At 36.3% G+C, this 22,836-nt stretch overlaps 1 long non-coding RNA gene across 5 annotated transcripts in view; it reads left to right on the forward strand.

Annotated features, from left to right (window-relative positions):
* Positions 1 to 22,836, forward strand: part of LOC107207985 — a 473,398-nt gene that overhangs the window by 141,197 nt on the left and 309,365 nt on the right. For all 5 annotated transcript variants that reach the window (XR_004498446.1, XR_004498445.1, XR_004498444.1 and 2 more), the window contains one exon: positions 12,017 to 12,067. This is a non-coding gene — a long non-coding RNA (uncharacterized LOC107207985). The remainder of the gene's footprint in view (positions 1 to 12,016; positions 12,068 to 22,836) is intronic.

A 22,836-nucleotide genomic window follows, 5' to 3' on the forward strand; every position in this document is an offset into this window, starting at 1 on the left:
CATACTGTTTGTAGGTTTCTAAAGCAGCTTGGATTTTGATAAGGAATTTTCAAATTTGAGAATCTCAGCTCTACTTAAAGAGCATGGTTGATGCATCTGTGGTAAATTTTATCATACAGCGCTTTTGTTTAATTAGATTGTGAACTCTCAATGACTTCCTGAGAGTAAATTTTCTTGAGAGGGGAATTAGAAAACATTAGATGAGGTAGAGGACTTGAGAATACTTGTCCAGAAGAGATTGATAAGAACATAACTAGGACAGCTGTGAGCTGTGCTTTAAAATTGTAAATGATGCTAGTAAGTGATTTTCAATTCTGATTTTAAATAGTCTCAGAAATTGTCTTCCACCAAAGCTTTGAATTAAATTTTGTTTAGTAATCAGAATCACTACATATGAAGCCTTCTGGAGCTCATTACATACAAGGAGAGAGTGAGAGTTGGATATGCTCACCTCTAAGAGAAGGCTATGGAGGTGTCTTTGCTTTCTACAGCTAACTCATGGGTGGATCTATAAAAGACTCTTCTCAGAGAGATGCAGTGGCATGATGGGAGGCAGCAGATAAAATTTAGGATATAAAACATTTAGATTAAATATAAGGGTTTAATTTTTTCGCCCCACGATAGTGATCACACACCGGAACAAGTTAGACTGCTTCCTTCCCTGTGGGTATTTAGATCTTGGCTGAGTCTTGTCTTTTTGACTCTTGCTTTGAGCAGGGGTTGTATAAGGTGACCTTCTGTGATTTCCAACCCAAATTATTCTGTGCTGTATTTGGAAATTCAAAAAAGCACATTAGTACACTCAAACTCTTTCAAGACTCAGGTTTGCAAATTCTATTTCCGTTCTTTTAGACGTGCCCCAGTGCTGAGGGACCAGCTGAGGTGTGGGGGTTGTGCAGCCAGTGGTTCTGTAAACATCCTAGAAGACAGACTGCCATACTAAGGCCAAGTCTTAAAACTACATGATAAGCTGGAGAATAGTGGAAGATGAGGGATGGAAAAAGGGAGTAGACTCTCTAAACAGCACAGACATCATTGATGCCCCTGGGTTGAGCAACCCCCTCAGAAGCAGGAGGGGCCTCAGTGACAGTTCTCTCCCTTCTGGTGACATTCTGGCTATGCAAAGCAGGAAGCAGGACCGGTGTAGTAACCACAGGGATACGGTAAGCAGGTTGGAATGTCAGGAACTCTACTGGAAGTTGTGTAGAGGGAAAGCCCTTTCTTAAAGTTCTCTGGGAAGAGCATTTAATTTTCTCTTATAAGAGTAAGGTTTCCTTCCTGGTTACCGACATAGCTTCTAAGAGCCAAAATTATCTTCTGCAAGTGTTCATCTCACATACCCAGCTTAGATAACTGATAAACAGCTCAGCCACAAGAGGGTATCATTGAAATGTGCTGATGTCCAGGTCACTACTAGAATCTTCATTTTCTGCTGATGAGAAAAGACTTGGGTTGTGTAGATGGTAACACCAAACTGACAGTCAGCTGACCCAGCTATTACCAGAGCAGCAAAGATGAGAAGAAAGGAGACCTGGAAACCTGGAAATATTAGTAACAATAGATTAGAAGTACTAGACCATACTTACTCAACCTCAAGAAACCACAAGTCCAGCTGTAATGATAACTCAGCAAACTCTTCTTCAAACCTCCAGTTTTATTCTCAAATATTGTGCTAGTTTTTCAGGTCTTCTGTAGATATAGGAATGGGGATATTTACCCCTAAGTTCTTTGGTAGAACTTCCTGTGTTTTCTGTTATTCTTTGAATGACATACTGGCCTGATTTACTCTGCTGTGCAATAGTGCTGAAGCTTTCGAATGATGTTTTATTGAATCATAAGGTAACGTATTGCTTGTTATTCAGTGGAACGAAGATTAGCGCTTCAGGTCCTCAAGCCACCATAAAATGCCATTATAAATATATGCAAAAGGTCCACTTCAGAGTTATAAAACTGCATTAGTGAAATACCTGTAATTTTATATTATTTTGGAAGACATTTTAATTAAGACAACATCAGTGTACACTTTACCCTTGGAAGATCTGACACCTGATGGAAGGGCAGATGTTAGGAGACAAAAAGATTTCTGGAGGATAGCAGGGTTAACTTCTTGATTCAGATATTGGAAGGGCCAGCTGGAGTGATTCACAGCTGGGTCTGCTACTGCCCACTAACAGTAAAGGTTTGGTTGATGATGTGGTAATTGCACATGGCTGTAGTGGCCATGATACAGTGGAATTCAATAGACTGAGGGAAGTGAGGAAGGAGAGTGCCAGAGTGAAGTCTCTGGACCTCAGGAGAGTCCTTGCTTGGGTGCTTTAATTGAGTATTTTGATTAAGAAAAGTAGTGGTCAGATCCCATATGATGCAACTCTGAAGTGGAAATATGCCCAGGAAAGGTGACACATTTTAAAGCCAGTATCATGCAAGTACAAGAGCACCCATCCCAAAACTCAGAACACGTGGATATGTTGGCTAAGGAAGTAATGGGAGAGGTCTAAAATCCAGATGTTCCTCTGGTAAACCCCTGGAGATGTCTGCATGGATTTTTTTTTTTTTTTTAAAAAAACCCCAAACCCTTAGACTATTCTGACATAGTGGAAAATAAAAGTCTAAGTATATGGAAGGATCTGTCCTAACTCTTTGGTCTCTGGTGGTTAATTTCTGCAGATTCTGTAGAGAAATTTGGCATTGTGCATCTGTACTGCTTTAGTTTCTCTGACAACATACCAGTCTATGTTATTCCTTAATTTGATTTGGTTACTGAGAGCTGTATATCTGTACCATGAAATACTAGGTAATGTGAAAATGCCTGAGAAGACAGAGGTTGTGTTTCTTCCACATTGGAAGAACTACATGGTGCTGCTAGAAAGTCCTGCTGCTATGCAGAGCTCTTACACATGCACAACTGCACTGCCATTGTTTTAAACCTGTGTAATACTTTCCTAACTGCTGAAAGTCAGTTGCACTCATTTTTGCTTTGACTGCTTCATGCTGCTGGTATTATCAGCCAAGCAACTTGCACTATTAGCTTCCTAGCATTAGGAAGACATAAAGAATAGGGTACAAATCCTGTAGGCCAGATACCTTCTGATGGCACTGTTCAAGCTGAATCCTCAGTGCTTTCCTATAACAATCAGGATTTGGCCCTCCTTGCCCTTGGTATTAATCTTGTCCTCTACCCACTAGGCATTACATGAGATGTAAATGATTTGTTTCCGTTCATCAAATTCACAAGGTATGCTATATCTGTGAAACAGATTTTTTTAAAAATATAGCAGAGTTCATAATCTGTATAAAAAAGAGGAAAGGCATCCATGTATTAGGCTATCAAGAGTCAAAAGCATAATTTGAAATGATAAACGTATCCATTTTAAGTTACACATTACTTTGCATAGTTAATATCACTATAATTAGTCATAGTTCCTGTAATTTATTGAAAAAGATGCTCAGCCCCTCTAGTGTACTACAGTGATGAATGTTGGAAGTGCAACTTTGGAAGCAGGAATCAAGAAAATTAGTAACAGTTGGAGAATTAGCATGTAAATCAATAATATCCTTTCTCTTGCATCTTGAAAACTGAGGGCATACATCACACGCTACATAACGAAAGGGAGGGCAGAAGTTAGAATTGTAACTTCTTTTACATTACTAGGTCTGGTTTTACTGCAAGAGCTGTTTAAAATAATTTCAAACGTTAGAGTAAATCTCTAGTAAATATTTAAACTATGTATAACTAGTCACAAATAAATTAAGCTGATTTTATGCATTCTCTCTAATTAGAAGGGCACAGCATTTGTTGAAACGTGATTAGTATTATTCATTAAGCAAAAAATTCTCATTTGTATCTTATTATCACTATTCTGCATAAACCAACACAATTTGTCATGAACTCCCTCATTTGCTGTATCCTCAAATAGCAGATTATGCTTATTTTTCATTTGGACAGTGGAAAATAAAGCCAGGTGTTTGGCAGCACCAGAGTGTTCAGGTGTAACTGTGCCAGTGATGGTACATTACTAGCAGCGTGGATGAAGAATGAGGCATGGAGAATCTTGGGACTGAGGTGCCTTGAGGCCCATCCCTTTAGAGTGGTCCTGCTGATGAGACAGGTGGTGTTGCATAGGACTGAAAAAAACCCCAACTTTTTTGTAAAGTCAGCCTTTCACCTTCAAGTGGAAATGAGAGGTGCTGCACTGTAATACTTGGATGTGTTAGTGACTAAAGTCTCTATGGTAGACATTTTTGTATTAAAGTTTTCTAAAGCTGAAAAATGTCCATTGCTGCGCAGAGATCTCTGTCACTGTCTGAAAAGAATCGGCACAGTATTGCATGGGCAGTATTATGTATTTATACACATAAATGTTTACATGTGACCTTGATTGTAGTATATTATGCAGGATAACTAATTTACTGTCTGCATATTCTTCCCCTTCCTTCCTCTCATCTCTTTTTCAGCTTTGAAGAACATCTCTTCATATATCATATTTAATTCTGCCCTCATTCACATGCATGTAAACCATCAGTAATACTGCTGGACCCAGTGGCGCTGAGCCGATGTAGGATGAATTGCAACAGTGTAGCTGGCTTTCTACATCAGCTCACTGGGGCTGTGGATAAAAAAATATGTGAACCCTGAATGGGCATCACAAGTGTGGTTTCTTCTGACTTTGTCACTACCATGTGGCTTCTTTTGTGTTTTTAAGCTGGGGTTCTAGGGGTAATGGTGTCCAAGGGGATATATTCACCAGCAAAGGCAGGGGCAAAAAGTACTGAAAAATTGTGAGGCATTGTTACTTTTACATTGGATAGATGAGAATATTAAAGGAATCATCTAGGTGTTAGAAACAGCATGTTTTTCACATCTCTTGGAATTTGGTTGTCAGCAGTAAGTTAAATTGTTTTAGGGCATTTGATAAATTTATGTAGGGATCAAGAACAATTTTGGCTATATAGGCAACTAGATCCAGCCTCTCTGGATGGCAGATTGCTTGAATTTTTCACTGTCTTCTTAAGATTAGATGGTCTTGAATGGCCCAGGGAGTTCTAGATTGCATAGTAAGTGGTATCCCTCCCAGTAAATGGTAGCATAGGAACCATGCTAAGAACTGTGTGTTTATTCTTTATAGTTCCCTTTTTTGCCTTTGGCAATAAAGTTGCTTCTTTATCAGAATGGACTCTCACAAAAATTTTACATTGAGTTTGATGCACAGTCTTACATTTAAAGCAAGGAAACAATGAGACAGCCTCATCTATGTTATGATACATAAATCTACTGACAGTCTTGTAAGAAGTATGACATGAAATTTTCATTCCAAGATAAAAGCAGAAGAAAAGTAATTTCCAGCATGAACCAACAGCAGTGAAAAGTCTTATGCAGAGCAATGGTGATAAGGAGGGACTTTGTATATGGTCATGCTGAAATTATGAAAGCATAGTTCCAGACATAAACCCTACATCTTGACACTTGAAAATTCATTAATATTATATATGTTTGACATTGCTCATGTGTATCTTGTCTATGAGTTTCTATGACTAGTTTATTCCATTTTACTGAATATGTACTTGTGAATTACAAATCCAAACTATGAATAGCTTAAATAGCTAGTAAGAGAAACAATTACATTTTCTTTCTCTCTAACATGCAATTTTAATTTTCATAATTCTATAAAAACATATCCCCCACAATGCAGGCCTGCCAGGAGGCCTGAAATCTGCAGGCTATGGCCTCTCAGGCTGTTTTCCAGTGACTCATTTTTAATTTTATAGAAGCATTATCTCTAGCTAGTAAATTAACAACAGCCTATAGTGCACACACACTGTCATCCATCTGCTTAAGGCTCTTGTCATTTGACACCAGTCTTGTATCTATAGACTTCATCTGGTATTCAAAAGCTATCAACCCTGCCTCCAAGATAGCCCACCTTCTGGCTCCAGGCTAGAAGAGTGACTCTCCATTTCCAAGTCTAATGAACACATTGCTAGCAGCAGCTTTTCCATTAAGGATCTAGTCTTCTTAGAAAACAGACAATGTTGGAATTACTTGGATCCAGAACTGCATGGAAGAATGTTCCTTAGGCAGCCTGTCTTCTGTCAAGCAAAATATTCAGTGTTACTTCCCACTTGCAGTATGTTGGACATTAGTGTTTATGCCACTGCGTTTTGAGGAGTGGAGTGTATTAACAGATTCAATTCTTTCTATTCTATTCTATTTCTATCTTTCAAATTGTGAAGACCATTTCTAGGGAGTTTTGAAAAATGCATGTAATATCAAAAATCTCATGACTGGTATGAATCCCCCAAATGAAAAAGCCATGTTCATTAATATATCCATCCATTATATGGTTGGAGAGAAGCAACTATTTCACAGTCGCTAAATTTTGTTTTATTCCTAATTTGGCTGCAAATGAAGTAATTTGTATTCTTGCAAATAATTTCTATGTAAACTGATGTCTTCTGTGAAGGAGCAGTAAGGATTTAACAGAGAATTGTGTCTCCTGGACAAACTTCAGTCATCACAGGATAGAAGAAGCTGACAACACCTACTACTCAGTCAAGGTCAGGGAACTTATTCCAAGATTGGTTGAAGAAAATGGGCTTGTGTTCTAGACTCAAAATACTTTTATTATTATTATTATTATTATTATATTCTTTTCCAGATTATGATAGATGTAGTTGTCCTGGACAAGTAAGAAGAATTGTCATGAGTGATAGGAACTTGTAGTTAGGGATGTAACATAGGTGATACCAGCATTTAAAAAATCTGGGAAGTCAGGGAAAGTAGTTTATCCTGTTATTTTCCCTCCCTTTCCAAAAGCTTGGAAAGTTCCATCTAGGCCATTTGTTTGTGATATTTTGATCTGATAGTCTGTGCAGTGAAAAATTTATCTGCCTCAATGGAGTTTGTTTTCACTGTGTACCTCACAAAAAGCCTCTTTAATTCATGTGTCCTGTGTCCTTCTACAGGGATGTGGTGTCATGGTAGTTGAAAGGATCAGAGCTCTGAAAGACACATGATCAATGGTAGTAACTTAGCTTTTGCTGACTGTGGCAAGTGCTCATACTATTTTAACACACAAGTAATTATGCTTTAACTTGTGATATACCCAGAATGAAACTCACATATGTTCAAGTTGAGGAATGAGGCTGAGAGAGAACCAAGAGGCTTAAGAGAATCAATCAGGCTGTTCAGAACCTTGATGTGAAAACAGTGCAGTTGGATTTCTGTGGACTCCTGTTGATGACCTGTGTCATGTTTCACAAATATAAGGTCTTAACACTACTGTCTGTCATTATTTTTCACTGAGTTGTCTCTGAGAGAATCAGTCTTTAACTGGTATTTTTGAGACTTTTTTACTTCTTTCTAAATAGAAAGGATCAGGTTGTTTTGAGGAATATGGTGACTGTTTCACAAAAATAATGGTAGCTATATATATTATTTAATAACATTGTCAGTTACATGAACCATTTTCTTGTAATTTTTAGGGAGAATTCAAGCAGTATCTTCAAAATACTTTTAAAAAAGGTTTTTAAAATTCTTGTATGTATCTCAAATATGAAACTGTCCTAGATTGATAAAAATATGAGATTATATTTGATTGTTATTTACTTGTTTTTATTTATGTTGGGTAGTGTTTTATCAAATGTTTAAATTCAGTACATAGTGAGATAATTTAAAATAAAAAGCTCCTTATGCTTAGTCTTTGTAACATGTGACAACAGCATCAAATTAGAAAAGAAATGGCCGTTGATTTCTACTCTTAAAGAAAATAAGATTTGTATGTAAACAATTTAAAATAAATTGCTAATTCACTTCCAATTATATAGTATATAAAGCATTAGTAATGGAAGCAAATTAGGCATGATTTTTATTTATACATTATCAATTGGGAGAATTGGCCCTTCACCAAATGAAGCCTTCATTCTACAAGCATTTGGTTAATTCCTTACCTTTAAGCATCTAATTAATCCCCCCAAAGTCAAGGAGACAAATTCTGTGATTAGAGTTTAACAGCCATAACTGTCTGCAGGTTTAGAGGTCAAACAGAAACTTAAACTCAGCCTGGAAAGCATGCAGGGAAAACACCATAGGGTGCCAAAGCTACACTGGGATTGCAGTGCATTGTGCAATGTGTCCTTGCCAAATTCACTGTGAATTTGTCAGACTTGGCTTTTGGTTGTGAAGGCCAAATAGTTTTCCAGTATCCTTCTCTAGGTAAGCAAGCAGGTGTTTATATCTTCATTTTCACAATTTACATTTTACAAATGCAGGAAGTGGCTTGCTGAAGGCTGCAAACTCAAGAACCTGTTGCTGGAGTGAAGGTTAGAACATAGAAGTTCTTGGTTCCTTGTTCTGCCTTCAGTTCACAGAAAAATGCCATTCTCCAAAAAAGTTTGTGGAACTATATACATAAATTATTATTATAAATACGTAGCTTATAATAAATACAAAGAAATATATATGCACTGGTAGACAATGAGTATTAGAGGAATAATCACTAATCCTGTCTGATGGTGTGCAAGACTCTTTATGGTACTTTAGAAATAATAACCCATTCTGTAAAAAATTCTTATACTGTATAGCTCTTGCTACATAGGACTGCATGCCCATACAGAATTAGGCATGCTCTACCCAATCTTCCATGGGATCTTTCATGTATTGTTTGTGTTACTTGTTAGTTGTTTCGGCAGAATGAGTTTTTCAGGGTGGATAATGGACAGACACTGTATTCAGCTTTTCAATTTATAAATAAACAAATGGTATTTCTAATTGTTAGAAGTGGACTATGGATGAAAGATAAATTCTAAATTTCTGTTTTTGTGGGTCAACATTGCTTATGCAGACAATGAAACATTATTACTACTATTATTATCATTATCATTATTATTATTTCCATGTTATGAAATGTGGTTTGCTTCTTTTTTAAAACAGAGAAAACATACCAGACAAGGCATTGCTATCATCTACTGGCATTGCCATTGCCTTTGAAGGGGGTCTGATGGTGCAGGGTAAGTAGGGAAGGGACTCTCTGATGCAGAGGCTACTAAGGCTGTAAACAGGATTTGGTGGATGATGTATCCCAAAGGATGAAGGGTGTGACTGAATAGCAGTGGAAAAGACTGGAAGCAGCTTTTGGTAGTGAGACAGCTTTTTAGATATTCCATCCCAAAATATTCTAAATCCATTTCCAGAATGCTGCCTTTGCATATGTAGATTTTTCTTTATTGAAAACATTTCATGGCCATTCAAGTACCTTACAGAAAAAGAAAACTTTAAAAAAAGCAGGATATCTTCAGCCTCATCTTTATAATCAAATCTGCTTCAGTCTAGCTGGAAATTGTATCTGCAAATTGTTCTATGTAACAGCCTATGTTGATTTTTTTCCCAGCTGTCTGTATGGATAAGTACAGCAATAGTCATGAGGTATGTTCTCAAAAGTTTGTGAAATCTTTATAGAGATTATAAAGTACAGTGTTGGATTTTAAGGACTCAATGTAAGAAGTACATTTGCTAGTCCATTATTTTGTTAATTGTTGGCCAAACTGTCTTGTAGGGAAACAATGCTTTAAAAATGAACCTGTGGAACAGGCAGCTGTAACTTCATAACTAGCAAAGTATGTATTCAGTATTTGTGCAGTAAGTTATTCAGTAAATAATGATATTCAGTAAATAAAACTGAATATCAGGGGTACCAAATTTTAGAATAATCCCAAGAAAAATACTGGAAAAGATATTCTGTTAATGAAAAGGACTCTGTAGGGGAAATTCTCTTTTTATGAAGAGAATAAACAACAGACTATGTCAAGGTAATGTAAAAACTTCCATGTCAACCTCATTCTTTCCCCATAACTCATGATCTGTGCACTCTGAAATTTTTCACTCTTCAACATCTCACAAGCTAATGGTAAAAATCTCTATGTGTAAGCTCTGTTCTTATCCTTCATATAAATTTCAGAAAGATAGGCAAAGAAACACTATTTCCTCTACAAACTGGGAGTTTCTGCCTCTCTTAACCACCTTCCAAAGCTGCTGTGACTACCAATTTTTTGCCTATTTATAGAATTAGAAGCTTAGTGATACATCCATTGCATCCGTTCTGAAAAATATTCCAAAATTATATGCTTGAATTGAGATACAATCCTTGAGTAATGATACGTTTAGAGATGTAGGTCAGAGATGAAATGGTACTTTGGGTCTTAACCATTCCCTTTCAATAAGAGCTCATGTGAGATTCACACAGACTTGGATGATATGTGACTTCAGATCATTGACCCATTCTCTAAGAAATAGCTTTGTTTTCAGCATAGATATATCTGTTTTTCAAGAATTTTTAGGTGTTTGGATTCATGTAAACAAAGTTTTAAAGCTACAGGCATCTATCTGTAGCTTATCAGGCTATTTTCAGGATTTCCTTATCAAAAATTCAAATTAGTTTCTTTTGATTATGTTTGAAACGTTGCAGTAGTAAGGTGGAGGACACTGAAGTAGGCCTTCTCTACCTGAAGCTTTATCCTTGTTATGGCAGAAAATTTATGCCCTTCAATCTCTTATTTAGGATCCTTTTTTGTCCATTTCTATGTTGGAATCTTTAATAATTTTTGTAATCTGCAATATGTAGCTGAGTGGTGAAACAAAGCTGAGAAAACACTATTTGGAAACAATGGCTGGGTGCCCGTGATTTCTGTGATGTTCAGAACAATATATCTGTATTTTAATCAGCTGGCTGTAAATGAAGAAGCATGCCATTGTATGATTAATGAAAAGTGCTGGGTTTAGTTATGGTAATATATGAATGTTAGAGATTTAAACTGTTGTGTGTAGCTATTCAAGTTTGCTATTAACATCAGCAGCATTGCACTGGGATTGGACTGGCTGTACAGCCCTCAGCAAAAGGAAAGGTACTTTTATTCAGTGGGGTACAATGGGACTCCAAAGTGAAGTGAGCATGATTTAACTTTAAACATCATGCTGTGTTTCCAGTTAACCATTAAGTTGTCATTTCCATAAACCCAAATGTTTTGATAGGAAAACCAATTGCTGTAGACAGAAAAGGAGTCAGACTCTACACAGATCAGTTCAATAAGCAGCTCTTGATGTGTTATAAGGCAGTGGCTTCCCAACTCTTGGGACAAATTGCAGTTTGATCAACTGCCAATGAGTGAGATCATACTCGTATCTTTTTTATTTGTTTATTTTTAATTTGTGAGCAAAGACTGTGCTCATTAAAGTGAGGAACTCCACACTTCTTTTAGCCAAGTGTTACCATATTCTATATAATGAATTGTGTACACTTCTATCCTTTTCAGTCATTCATCTAATTTTCCTTGGAATTGCATGAAATACTTCATTATTCAAGCATTTTTCCAATCTGTACTATTTATATTTCTGGTACAAACCTGTGTTTGATTATACTCATATAGTAGGTGCTTTGTACTTTTTATGTGGACATGAACTTGTTGCCCTTTTCTTGGTTTTGTTTTGCTTTGTTTTGACAGGTAAATGAAATGATTGACCAAATAAATGAATTAAAGTTATTCTCTGTATTTTGTGATTTATAATGGCTTACATGAATTTGAATTACTGTAGAACTTTACAGCTTTATGTTGTTTTCTGGTCCTTCCATAGAGTAGAAAATATTTTCATTGTCTATTTTTAGCAAAATAAGTAAATTTTTTCTTTGTTTCTTATTTATAAATAGTGACATGGCCCTTGTTTTTATTTTTCAAATTCTCGTGGATTAATTGTTGAGTTTATTAGGGAAGTACTGAGAAGTTTTATTCTTCTCTGTTGCAGATAGATACCAGCGGCTTAATGTCTTGGCCACAAGGCTAAGCAATATCAGATTGCTGAGGCCTGTGACAGTTAAAATATCCAGATTGTGTCTGTGAATGTTTTCACTTTTGAATATGTAAACTTTTAGCATTAATGCTGCCATTACCAGAATGTTGCTGGCATTGCTCCTGTGTTAGAAGATAATTACTGGACTCATTCCTGACATGTAACACTTCTTTTTTCCAGGGAGGTGGGTGGATGGGCACACAGAACTCATTGCTGAACTACTGAAGTTGGGTAAGTTCTGTTGCCTTCACTGATCCTGTGTGGCTTTCAAAACGTGGACTCAGTTGATGGAGAAAGCATCTGTGTAGCTCACATTAGTAGAGGAATTTGTTTATTATACTTTGCACTGAGGTTGTTCCTTTTCTTGTGTGCCTGGTAAACAGTTTGATTTTGATTGCTTTTTAGGCTTTTCAGATGACCTACATGGAACTTCTTATTTTGATTTCTACTGACTAGAGTGTTTTTTAAGTTATTTCCTGCTTTGTTGCTCTGTAAAAACAAACAAAATTCACCTTAGCTTGAAGGACTACCACAGGTGCTATGAACCACCTAACACTTCATAATAAATGCATTTCCCAGATATAGACTAAATAATCTGTTGAGAGTCCTGGTGTATCTTACTTCTACCTAGATGGCGAGGTGATGCTGGAGACCTGGCCTACAACAGATGGAAGGAAAGAAGCATTACAGTGTGATCATATGTGATCAATACAGGGGTCATTTCTTCACCTAGTCAAACACATATTTCCCACCTTTCTGTCCTTCATCCTTCATGGTTTGTCCTCTGTGTTGAGGCTGATCCTGTGCCCCAAAAAACCACTATTTTTCTCTTAATAAAGTGCCACACCTTCTTCTACACGGTGCAGGAACGTTATGTCTGGAGCTTTGGTGGACTGCCAGCTCCATTTGCTGTGTGGAGGGGAAGGAAATTCACACAAGTACCATCCTTTTCAAGGCTTTCATTCCCTACAGAATGTATTAACAAGTCTGAAAGCAGCTCTGCTTGCTCCTGCTGTAAGAATGGTAGATCCAAAAAAGTTTAACTGTCCCTTCCCATGCTATGAGTTTCAGTCTAACTACATAATTACAGTTTCCATCAAGAAGGAAAGTGAAAGAGAAAAATCAGAAAATTTTAGAAAGCTATGAAATTAGAGAAAACCCAGTGACTGTCAAGTGGACTTTCATTACTCTTTATTTATGACAACAATGAAATTACCAAAGAATTAGGTAGAATACTTGAACTCCCATGAAAGATGTTATGCACTGCATGTATTGTTAGTTAATGTGAAATACCTGTTTAAATCAGCTTTTTCTGTAGTTTCCTTGTCATACATCTTAATGTCAGCAATGTCTGCAATGGAATTGTAATGCGGATCAGTGCAGATTATCACCAGTTAATAAAGGTTCAAAAGCATATTCTAGGTAGCACAATTTCTTCAGTTTATTTCTATGGTTAATCTGCTCATATGTTTTCAATAGAACCTTGTATTAAATACAAAAGGTATTTATGATATGTGAATGATTTGGGTTTTGGCATAGCATTTGGTTGTCCAAGATCAAATCTTACAGTTTGGTCTCCTCTTCTGAACTGAGCTTCAAATATTCCTTGTTTATTTAGCAGTGCTCTAAAGAAGGATTTGAGCTCTCATTTTGACACATATCTTGCAAGAGAAGTAATTACTCTTAACTTAATGTGCATCCCTAGAATCAACAAGGAAAATAGGAAATTATTCAGTTCAGAGGATCATTCCTTAAACATTGTTCTCAGACTGTGTAGATGTTGTGGGGGAATCTTTCCTTCTAACAGTTCATTTATATAATTAAAAAAAAATAATAAAAATTTCAATAATTTCAACTGTAAGTTTTTGGATGTACTACTGCCTCATTAAGCATGAACTAGTTTTCAGAACAATCTTAGAGATGTCCAGAAATCAAAACAGAAGAAAAGGAAACCAAATTCCCCAGCCCCTGAGGCAATTTTGAAAATACAATTCTAGTTATTATTGGATCTTATTACCTATACAAGGCTTCTGTCTTACCTTTGTTACCACAAGAAATAATTTTTCTGAAAATACTGTATCTGAAGATATTATTTGTCCCTGATTGATTGCCATTGAGATGGTGACACTTCTCATTTTATGGAAATATTACAGCGGTTTGAACACTGATCTTCAGTGAAGTGAGCTCTAGGAGGGAACAAGGAGCTGTCTAGGACCCCAAGACCAGTGCTACAAGTTAGGTAGTGTTTGAACTGGGGAAGGATGGCCTGCCTCAGCCTTTGGAAGTGTTCCCCACAAGGCTATTGGCTTTAGTTCTGAGTAACAGATCAGCATTTGCTCTCAGTCCTGCAGCAATGGCAGAAACAGGTGTAGCAGTTTAATGTTTAGTTAGCACCAGCTTTGTTTCCTCTGTGAGCCCTTGAAGCACTCTCACAGTAAGTTCAAACACTTTGAGTGAACATTGTAGAGACAACCAACCTGCTAGTTTCAGGGAAGTGCTTTTAGGATCAGAGTTCTTTGTAGTAATTTGTTGGCCCAAACTACCTGATAGTCAAGGTTTTAAATCAGTGTAACTTTCCCCTGGTACCCAATTATAATTAGTTTTTAGTAATATAAGAATTACTAGTGAAATCAGAATTCATTGGTATATATTTATACATATGTAAATATATATATATATATATATATATTAGTATATATTTGTAGTTTCTGGTATCCTCTGTTATTTGTGTATGAACAAATGGTGTATTTGGCCTTTGAGCAGCACAAGACCCCTGTGAGTGCAGCTGCCTAAATATGCACTACGAGTACACGAGTGTAGGGCACCCAGCTCTCCCAGGAGCCGTAGGTGACACAAAAGTACGTGTTCCTCAGGGATATGTCAAGGCATCATAACACAACATCCTCCTGATTTAATGGACATTTTGCTACATTCCACATGCCCAAAATAGGAAAGGAAAAGAAAGATCAGACTCTATTGTTTTGTTTGCAAGTCTTTATCTCTGCCAGGACATAGAAGTAGCCAGAGCTCAGTGGATTATTTGTGAGCACTGAGTAGTCCGAATGTTCAGTAACTCCGTGTGAAATCAGAAGCAGCATTGCATAAGCATTGACAATATGGAGCAAAATGCACTTAGATTAAAAAATAAACAGGATTGGGGTGTTTCTTGCATACAGTAGGCCTAGCCGTTTCAGAGATGAACATAAGCAGATTTCTGAGGTCCTGAAAGCAAATCTAGGTGGAACCATTTGACTTTACAAAATAAACATCCCCAAACGAAGCCCAGCTTGAAGGACTGAACATGCCAGTAGCAAGTTCTGCTTCAGACTTCAAGAGATAAAGTACATTAGCGTGTATCAGTTAGTCTAATTTATTCAGTGTCATTGCTCTATCACAACCTTCTGTTTGATTTTCTTATAAACTAATAATTTCCTGAATGAACTAATACTGCCATAGCTACTAGTACCTCTGCCTTGTAGAAGTTTTTTATTGTTGTGTATGCAACTAAATTGAAATATCTTTCACTTGAAATATTGACTTTAATATCTCATTTGAAAAATTCATGAAGCCTTTGATGTTAAATCCATACTCAATTTAGCCAAATGCCATTAGAATATGCAATATGCCTGAATACAGAAAGCATTATTGTCTGTGTTTCTGCGGAAGAATTACATTTTATGACTGTAACGTCAGGATCTTTTTTGGATTTGTTCATGAAGAAAAGAAAGAGAAAGGCAGCACATTAGAAGCAAAATGAAAAGTGGTATTGATTAGGCTCTCATTTACCCTCTCTTTGCTTGAATCCCTAAATGCATGGAAATAAGGGTTGTGCCACAGCAAGTAACAATGCTCTGTAATGAATGGAACAATCTTTAGAAAATTAGTGTAAACACGTATGATAGTGCACAGATGTTGCTCCCAGTAACTGTCATACATTTATTTTACATCTCCATTTACATACATCTCTTTATTTCCTAATAGTATCATAATAGAAACATGACAATAGTTAATGATTTCATAAAACATGGAATGTAAAGCTGACAGAGAGGTAGAACATTAATTGAAACCTATAGCTATAGTACATTAGAATTACATCTCCTAAATGACTCCTGATAAAAATATCCCTCTTCTACAGAGAAAGACAAAGACAGGTAAAAAACTAGGCTTTCAACAAATTAATTTTTTTTTCCAGTAAAACAGACTGGCAAATGTTGCAAAATCTCCTGAGTGCTAATAGAATCGTATTTGCCTTTAGTAATTTATGGGCACTTTTCCTCCAGCTATCGATCACAGTTGAAAAAAGTAAACTGCATTAACATTTTAGGCAATAATGGCTCCAGAAAATGTTTGATTTTTATCACTACCAAAACTGATGTCATGAAAGTTGGTTCTTCAGCAGAAGAGGGAGAGCTGAGTGCATCTAGCCTGTAGTGTGTTTATGCAAGCACCCAGGTCTGACTGAACAAACTGCACGTTAACCAATGTTTCCAGCTTGTTGTGTTATCCTAAAACATAAAACTAACTTGATGGCTCAAGTCAGGAGACTGCTGTGCGGCAGTAATGAGGTGTCCAAAGTACCTTGGGGTCTCAGAGGATTCCCGGGAGCTAAAGGGGCTGGAGGAGAGCTGCTCTCTGCCACCATCTCCTGGCCAGCGCCTGGGACACAAACTGCCTCTACTTCCTCTGTGCCGCCTTTGCCAAGCCTATTGCCTCAGCCGAGGGGACAATCGCAGCCACTTGAAGGAAGCTTATACTGGAAAAATAGCACATTTTAAAATTTCCGAAGGGAAACCGGACCTTAACAAACTTATGTAGATGTATATTAAAGTGGACGGTGCAAAATGCCAGACTAAGGGAGCTGAAAGCTCTGTGAATAAATCCAGAGCATTAGTGCCTGGGATTTTATGCTTGGAATTAGGGGAAAGTGTTTTGGTTAGTGATGATGACTCATGTTGTCAGATAGCCCTGAAAGCTCTAGAAATGTGTGTTATACAGGATGGTAACTGGACTTTAATTTCTTCAGAATATATATATATTATGAAAGGAAACAGCTTCGTTTCAATAGTTAACTTTCAAAATGCCAATTTTTAGTGTTAGCATCTGAACTTACCTCTTTATTATTGGGAAGCAGTGCTGTAAGATAGATTGACTTTGAAAATGAAAAAAGATTTGAAGTTTCAGATTTTAGGTTAGATTTCTGGTTTTACTGTAGGCCTTTACCATTTGCAGAAATCTGTGATCTACAAAAGTGAGTTTAATGAAACTTCTTCTTACATTAGTGTTATTGTAGATGACAACATAGCACAATAGATTGATACTTGGTTTCTGTATAATTAATTTTGACAATGAAGAACACATGGAATTAGTATACAAACTCAAACTGCAATCTTTCAGATTTCTTTTATTGCTCAAGTTATTCCATCCTTTTTAATCTTTGGACCAATGAAATTATATTGCTGTTTGGTCACATGTTAAATTAATTGTGACAAGTTAAAATAGATGTTAAAGCAAGCATCCTACAAATTAATTAATGATTGATTAGTACAGTTTATAATTTTTCATAAGAAGAAGAATTTTGTATATTTTGAGTACAAATGAAAGTAAGATATTTCCATGTCCTGGAAGAAATTTGTGACTTGAAGATCATGTAAATGATACAATCTGTATTATGTATTAATATGAATTAATAATAAATTAATATCCTTGCTTGTGTTTTAAACAAATGTGCAAACATTTCTTGGAGATCTCACACTCTAGTACTTTAACTGAAAAAAAGAACATCAGCAACTCTGTGCCTCAGAAGATTATTTTTACATTATGCCAAAAAAATGAAATAGTCTGAAGTATATATTAGGATGTAGCATATAGTTTATAGGTGTACCACTGAATCTGATACAAGTGAATAAAAACTTATTAGAGAAATTCATTTGCCATAGCTGAAGCCTTTACAGTGAGCAGTTTTACAGATCTCATTTTTCAGATCTGAATTTTGTTTCAGAAGCTTTGTAGTATGCTGACTAAAGAAGAATTGTGAGAAAGAACACCAAAGTTGTATCAAAAAGAAAGTAACTTTCAACTGCAGTTTAGAAATATCGCACAAATCAGCATGTGGCTATACACCTGTGTGTATTAAACATGAAAACAAATTGCATCCTTTTTTTGAATCACCTAGTCAATGGTGTTGAATTTCTGACTTTTCGTTTCAACCAGGTAAGATAACGTGGTCTATTCAGCCCATGTTATTAAAGAAATTGGTTCACCTATTTGATTTCATGTCATTGTAGCTCCAACCATTCATTTATTCAATAAACAGTTTGGTATGTTCTGAGAAATAATGAATATTGATTAAAAAATCAATCACTTATTAAGAAACAGGGAAATTGTTTATCCAATCAATTTTAATTTTTGATTTGTTATTTATATTTTCCAATTTAATCCACCCCTCCCTTAGGCTCCCAAAATACCAAGGAAATCAGGAGGAAGGGCAGAGTGATGCTGGCAGCAACTGTGCAAAGAACAAAAAGCCTAATGAGCTCATTTCAGATTAGGCTGGTGGAATTAGGCCATAATAAAGGAGACTGTGATTGAGAACTGTGGATACATTACCTCATGCACCTTTGGCTATTGCACTGAAACTTTACCTTTTAATACAATTTATGAGGCTCTCTGCTTCCTACCTATTACATCACTTAACTCTGACACTGTCAAAACACAATAGTTACAAAAATATTATGGGTTTCATCTAAGCTGGCAGAGATTCTGAACATAGAGGCTGAATGCACAAGGCAGTGAGAGAGACCTGTACAAGTACTCTGGAGCATTTATCCATTCTCTTGATGAGACCTTAGCCATGAAAAGAGGTGCTGAATGTCCCTTTTTGCAAGGGGACAGACAAACCAACTGATCCATTTCTTCTGAAAGTGTGCACTGATTCTAGTTGCATTGTTCATTACACTAATGAAGAAAACTGCCTTGACACATACAGGCAATAGACAAATATTCCTCCATCCCTGATGAATTGTTCAGTCTCTTTGGGGCTTTCATGTAAAAGTTGGAAAAAATTTGCATTAGCTCTACTTTTGAATCTTCCCTCCCCACCCTCATGTGTGACCAAATATATCTCTCCTTTTCAATAAAGCAGAGGTGTGCTACTGTCTTTGTATTTAAAGTTGGTATTAACTATGATTTTCTTTCCTGATCTCTCATATCTAACTTCATGTCACAACACTATTTTTTAAAGAAATATGGAAATACACTTGTAAAGAATGGGATAAATATTTTACAGATTACAAGTTTTTTAAAGGACTTTCTTTCATGGGGAAGGATGTGGAAACGCTACCTTCAATCTGTCACAGTGCTTTTGTGGGCCTTGAGTTGCTAAATAGAAACTCACCTTCTTATGAATAGATGAAAAGGGAGAATGCATGGGAAAACACCAAATAGGCAGAGCCAAAGTCCAAGGCTATGTGGTCTGAGATCTACAAGAGAAGGGAGGGTGGCTTCTGTGGAGGGTACCCTGCAAAAAAAGGAATTTTAGTCCTTGTGTGTACTTTAGCCTCTGTGGAAACCCAGGGCTCTGAGGTGTGATTAGCAGTGTTAATTATTCATACAAATTGTGTTGTTAGTCTTTCAAGTATGGAAGAGTAAGGGAAGAGCTAATTTTTTTTCTCTCTAGTAAATAAACATATTATATGGGAGTTGAGAGTTCAGATTGTGCATAAAAGCAAAACTACTACTTTTACCTGGCTTTGTGTAGTCCTCCTGCCTTTGAAAGTTCTGTGGGAAATTTAACTGTCTGTGTTTATGATCAGTCTTATGGACAGTTTTTAAAGTTGGCTTTTTCCAATATATTTCCTGGCATTCTGCTTGTTGATGACCTCACTTCCCTCTTAATTTGTATCTTTCATCAGTTGTTAAGGCAGGTGAGGTATCCCTTGCCTTTCATTTCACTTATGTTTATTCACAAAAGAACCATGATCTCTTCTGTGATAGAAATAAGGAAATCCCGTGTTTTAAAATGTCATTTTAATGCTTAAAACAGAGAGATTGTAGTGTAAGAAACCACAACCCAGATGAAGCTAAGTACAACATTTACATAAATGTTTAAAAATACTCAAAGATAGCAATACTTTGTTTTGCAACTCAGGAATGTACACAGCAAACTTCCCCAAGGTGTCTCATGGATCCAGTTTTGCTCTCTGATGATATACCAGCAGATAGCAATAAATTTTTTTTCCCTGACACCAGTTGAAAAGAATTTGCAAGAGTTCAGAAGATTACCTTTAGAAATCTAAAGATCTTAAGTATTGGGGGAAAAAACCCACAGTGTTTAATTACATGATGCATGATCGGGACCCTCAGATTTAAAATCTGGGAGAAAATTACTCCTAAAAGTGTTAGACCTGAGATTCAATACTCTGCCTGAGTTTTGGTCAAGATAAAGACTTGTGAAACAGAGCAAACAAGCCCCCTTGAAACTCCTGGATTTACCTAGCTAAGAAAAGATGAAGGGATAATGTAAGTTCTAAATGATTGCTACAAATAGGATAGTGACCAGTTGTTCCCTATGTTCACTAAGTGCAGGACAAGATATTCTTCTTCCTATGTGTAGGAAAAGAAATTTGCATAAAAGATAAGGAAAGAAACAATCTTTCATTCTGTGATGCTAATTGGGGTATGGGAACAGCTATTTTAGGAGGCTGTGTAGTTGTCATAATTTTAAAGAAACAGGTTATACCAAAATATACAGGTTATTCCTTATTTATATTAGACCCTTCAAAGTGCAAAGCTGCACAGGTTGAACTACTGAGCTTCTTCTCCTTCCTTCCCTGATAACATTCTTTGATTAATGTATCTCTTGATTACTTCTCCCAGATTTAGTCTCTGAATAAGAAATGGTTAAATAATTGGAAGACTAGAAATTACTACTACTACCCATCATTTTTTGTTTCATTCATTTCATTGCCTTCCTATATTTGGGGGCATATGGATACATGGCTTTAATGAACAGATCTGAGTATCTGATGAGGGAAGATAAGATAAAATGACAGTTTGGTACAGAGCAAGTTAGACTCAGGTGTTTCTGTGTGTTTATCATCAGGCTAATGGCGTGAAAAGTTGGATGCAAACACCCAGCCATTATTCCATTAAACCTTTATTCCTGTAGATGCAGACATGGCAAAAAAAGATAATATGGGTTCTACCAAAAGTTTCGTTCAGAGATGTCATCTCTGAGTAATCATTAAATATTCAGGAAGAGTAAGACAGTACTGAATTGCTTCCCACATCTGAAAAATGAACTGCATTTGGTGTAATACATTGAAAGAGACCACAGAAGTGTTGCAGAGCACCTTGACTTTCCCAAGAATAGGTATTTCTATAGGCAACCGTGAAAATAGATTCAGAGATGGAATTTCTTTAAGCTTTCTTCCGAGTTTGCAGAAGATTTTGATTAACTTGGAGCAGCAGTAAGCTTATTTAAAGGTAAAGCCCAAACAGTATATATATTTGCCTGTTCATGGCTAGTTAAATTTAATTGCATTACATTGCCACAAAACAAATGTAACAGCCCAGAGTACTGTTCCCACTGTGTTTATCTTAAAGGATTCCATGAGTTTGAACTGAAAGTCTTGTAGAAAAGGAATGATGATTGACTTTCCAGGGCAATTGTTCATTTGAAAAATTTTATGTATATGTTCATACCTCTCAAGGTATTTTTATGTATATGTTCATACCTCTCTGTCAAGACTCTGCCAATAGTTCTGGAAGGGCTTTTCCCATGTGCAATGCACAATAGTCCTGTTGCAGTCACTCCGGAGTGTAAGCAGAGGCCTGTTCTGTCCACAGCATCATAGTGTAGTTAACTGATATTGTGATGATTTTGAGTGATTTTAAATAGTTATTTGTGTTAAATTTTCATGAAAATGTGGAGAGCTTGTAAGGAAGTACATTTGTTATTAGTGAACAACCTTGCTTCATTAGGGCCCTGTGTGTCAGTCTCTATGTACTAAAGGAGTCTAGACCCCTCAATGTGTGATATGACTGGTTGTGAATTGTTCTGGTTTGTCATATTTTCTGCATTATTCTAATCTTCTCGGTGTGAATAGAATTGCATCCCTTTTTGCTTGACAGCAAAGATAAACATCAAGCTGTCCAGAAGATAGAGTACCATTTTATTCCTCTTCTGAAATTCTTGATGGGATGGGTACAACATCAGCAAACACTCAAGAAAAAACCTCCTGACCCTCCAATTATTCTTGCTGACATTTTTGTAATAATTTCCTTTTCAAGAAATACTGAGTCCTTTGTGTCAGAACAAAAACAAAACCAAAAAAACCCAAGAAGAACCTCAAACTTTATTTAATTGTTATTTGGTCAGCACCTGAATTCTACAGTAGTCCTAATTTAAATTAAATTAGTGCTCAGAATGTTATCTTTCCCCCACTACAATTCTTAAAATTTAAGCAAAGCATATTATACTAGAATCATTATGTTAAAATGGCTGTTTATGATTGTTTTAAACCAAATGGTTTGAACCAGCTTTATTCCCAGTCTGGCATTAAATATCATGCACACTGTTTCTGTATAATTGTGGCTACACGTTTTAGAATGTTTCTTATGTGTATAGAATGGAGAAAAATCATATTACCATGTTATTCAACATGAAAAACTATTAAAGCCTGCAATTCAAATATGCCTTTTTGAGACTATTGAATTAACAGAGTTAGATTAAAATATAAATGAACTTGTTAAGTAATATTTTATTTTCAAAACCCATTTCCTCTTTATATTATTTATACAGTTGGCATGTTTGACCAAGAGAATTGATATATTGTCCTCAATAGGGTAAATATCCACCGTGATTACTCCTTTAATTGCCAGAGCCATCTTTCTCCTTTCAAATAAAGCAGTATTAGAGAGTAAGTCCATTATTGCTTCTCCAAGTATCATGCTTTATCCATAAGAGGAGCCTGTCCTTCCTGTTTCTGTGTGAAATCTTA

The sequence above is a fragment of the Parus major genome, chromosome 8 (genome assembly GCF_001522545.3).
Source record: "Parus major isolate Abel chromosome 8, Parus_major1.1, whole genome shotgun sequence".
In the NCBI taxonomy this organism is placed as follows: Eukaryota; Metazoa; Chordata; class Aves; order Passeriformes; family Paridae; genus Parus; species Parus major.